Source organism: Sus scrofa, chromosome 10 (assembly GCF_000003025.6).
Source record: "Sus scrofa isolate TJ Tabasco breed Duroc chromosome 10, Sscrofa11.1, whole genome shotgun sequence".
Lineage (NCBI taxonomy): Eukaryota > Metazoa > Chordata > Mammalia > Artiodactyla > Suidae > Sus > Sus scrofa.
This window is the reverse complement of record NC_010452.4, coordinates 54,201,371-54,205,051: the sequence shown is the minus strand read 5'-3', so window position 1 is coordinate 54,205,051 and position 3,681 is coordinate 54,201,371. Positions and strand designations below refer to the sequence as shown.

General features: G+C 41.6%; 1 pseudogene; it reads left to right on the top strand.

The window, feature by feature from the left end:
- LOC110255604 lies at nt 974–2,982 on the top strand (annotated as a pseudogene).

The following is a 3,681-nucleotide window of genomic DNA, read 5'->3' as shown; positions in this document are numbered from 1 at the left end:
AAAGAATCAGCAGAGGGTTTGGGGCAGTGTTTTGGGGCTGCACGTTCTGAACACCTTCAGTGGGAAGGAAGAGACGGGCAAAATCCATAGGACCTGCTGTCTGAAGAGATGCACAAGGGGAGAGGAATGTCTTAGAGGATGGCCAGGCTTGAGGGGGTGTGAGGAATAGTAGGAATGAGGAGGGTGGAGGGGAGGAAGTGAGGAAGTTTGAAAATGTTGAGTTTGAAGGCACAACATTAGAACCTTGCTCAGGGAAAGAGCTTGCGTATGATGTGATCCTGAAGCTCCGTTTGCCTGGAAGACAAGGGCATATAGAGATGTTGCTGGCCTGGAGAACCAGAGTCTTTAATTGCAGAAGAAAAATATGAATGTACCAGCTTGCCTTATAAATCTAAAAGACAATAATAAAAATAGTTCTCTCGAGGACACCCCAAAAGTGATACTGATCTTTCCAGCTCAAAATGTGCATACCCCATCAGTGACTTCTAATCCTCAAAAAAATCAGAAATAGGAGTATAGCTTAATACTTTGACCTTACTAAATACCACCAACTTCAGATGTGAAAGGCAAAAATCCAATGATAAACATGATTAATGTTTAAACCAAGCAGATCACTAAGGCCAGCATAATGACATAGTAAACACACAAGTTTCATGTGACTATTTACCATAAAATAAAGGTTTTTTATAAGGAGTGAATTTTTGCAGTATGAATTATTCTGCACAAAAGAAAAATTGGCTTTGGTTTTTATTTTATTCTTTGCCTTTTTAGGGCCACTCCTGCGGCATATATTTGAAGTTCCCAGGCTAGGGTTGAATCAGAGCTGCAGCTGCCAGCCCACACCACAGCCACAGCAATGTGAGATCCGAGCCTCGTCTGTGACCTACACCACAGTTCATGGCAACATTGGATCCTTAGCCCACTGATCAAGGCCAGGGATCAAACCCACAAGCTCATGGATATCAGTCTGGTTTGTAACTCACTGAGCCACAGTGGGAACTCTGAGGCTTTGGTTTTTAGAATTGAAGATCTAAGCATGCAGAAAGTGGGCCAAAGTAACTGCAAAGTGTCAGGACTATGAAAACAGTTCTGCAGCTTTTTCCAATGGTATTGCCTTCGAGTCATCTGGGATGCACAGTGTTGGAGTTATTGGGTGGATTTTTGCTTGGATGGGTTGTGGATTCTTCAAGAAATTAGCAGATATCAGCAACTACAGGGCCAGCTATTAAATTGCTCCAATTTTTATTGCTGAAAAGTTGACCCTTCTGTGAATATGCCAGAAGCAATGATGAGACTGCAGGTCGAAACCGGTCTGCCAAGGCCTACCTCAATAGGCTCCCAACTGATTTCAGCATATTCTCTGCAGCCTGCCTCCCACCAACATGGGAAGCCCTTCTGACACTTGGCGATGAGTGTTGGGTGCCATATTGACAAAGCCAAGAGTGTGACCAGATGGTAGCTCTCTCTTGGACTTTTTCAGAGATTTTTTTCTACGAAGCAGAGGGAATTGGGCAAGTCTGCCAAGCACATGGCCTTTTTTGTATTTTCATTATATGAGGAAGCCCTGGCTAGTCTTTTGGCAGCTGAGAATTTGGCAGGCTGGCAATCTTGGCAAAGTCAAGCAGCTCATGGACTCAGGGGCCCTCCAGACTGCAAAGCAATTCTTGCAGTTTGCAAAGTTCCTAGATGAAAGGGAAAAAAAAGAAAGAAATCATCCATTGCAGGCACCTCAAGGCATTCTGGAAATATGACCAACTCTGCCAAGATTGAGAGTGAAAAGAATGTATTTAACAAATCTTTCCAATGGAAGCCTTATTTTGAAAGTTTTTAGATGCATAAATGATGATTGGGCATTACAGAATGCCATCTGTATTGATTTCTACACATTTCCCAGAATGAGCTCAGATTCCATGCATTTCATAGTGAGGGTACACACTTTTCTTGTCATTTTATAATTTTTTCCATATTATAAGAAAAAGATAACAAGGGCACTAAAGGGTTACATGCTTCCTCCCTCCAAACATTAACTTGAAAAAATAGCTTGATTGAGATATAACTCATATACAATATAATTCACCTATTTAAAGTGTACAAGCATGGTTTACTATATTAAATTATTCATTTAGTTAAATTGTGGTAAGATGTATATATAATTTGCTATTTTGTCTCTTCATAAATGTACAGTTCACTGCCATTATCAATTACATTCACAATGTTGTGCAAACATTATCATGATCTTTGCAAAAGATTTTCATCACCCTGAACAGAAATTTTATAACCAACAAGCAAAACCTCCCCACTGCCCCCTCTCATGAGCCCTTGGTAACCTCTAATCTACTTTCTATTTATGAATTTACCCATTCTAGATAATTCCTATAAAAGGAATTACACAATATTTGCCCTTTTCTGTATGGTTTATTTCACCTATCATAGTGTTTTTCTGGTTCATACATACTGTAGCATGTGACAGAACTGCATTCCTTTTTACGGCTAAATAATATTTCCTTGCCTGTATATATGGCATTTGCTTATCCATTCATCTGGTGATGGTCACTTGGGTTCTTTCCACCTTTTGGCCACCTTTCCATTATCTGGCCTTGAAGGGTGGGAAGAAGCACATCCAGAAGCTGGAGAGCAGGGTGCAGGAGTTGGAAAGTGAGCTTGAAACTGTGCAGAAGAGGGGAGTTGGGGCTTTGAAGGGTGCTCACAGGTACGAAGACAAGGTCAAGGTCAAGGAAATGACCTTCCAAGCTGAGGAAGACTGCCAAAACATCCTCAGGCTCCAGGACTTGGTGGACAAGTGAAGGCCTACAAGAAGCAGGTGGAGGAGGCTGAGGAGCCGGCCAACACACAGCTGTCCAGGTGCTGGAGGGTCCAGCATGAGCTGGAGGAGGCCAAGGAATGATGATTCTTGCTAAGTCCCAGGTCAACAAGCTGCAGACCAACGGTCCAGATGTGGGGGCCGAGAAGATGGAAGATTGAGCCCCTCCTAATGCCTGTGGCCATGGGATGCCTCAGGAAGGCAGAGGGGAGTTGTGGTGAGAAATAAATTCTCCCAACTACTCAGGAAAAAAAAAAAACTGTCAACCGAATGACATTTCAACGGGAATGTACTTGGGAATCAGCAACACACACATTTGGAATAATTTGCCACTGTAGATGTTCTAAAGACAGGCATCCCAGGTGGGCCTCCCAGAGCCCAGCATCACTGAAGACTGGTTGGAATGAATTGCATATATATATAAAATAAATGGCAAAATATTTTTCCTAACATAATCTATTTGGAAAAAAAACAGTAATGTGGTTCTCTTAAACATAAATCATGCCTGACTAATCAAATAGACTTCTTGGAGGTGATACATATTTATGTGGAAAAACAGACACGGAGAATATGGCTTGTTTAAACTTTCAGAATGTCTTGGAAAACGGTTTGCAGCAAGCCGGTTATGTTTAAGGAAATCACTCCCGAGAATTGGAAATAGGAGGAAACTGTTTTACCATTATAGAAAATTGAAGTTTAATTGGATGGATATTTCTTATGTGCTCAGTTAGGAACTATGGACAATACAAAGGAAGGCATAGTCCCCCCCAATTCACAACCCAACAGGAAAGGAAGTATGAAGAATCAAACAAGATGTGTATGGCATAAAGGGTCACACTGGTCTAAGAAAAAAATGTCAA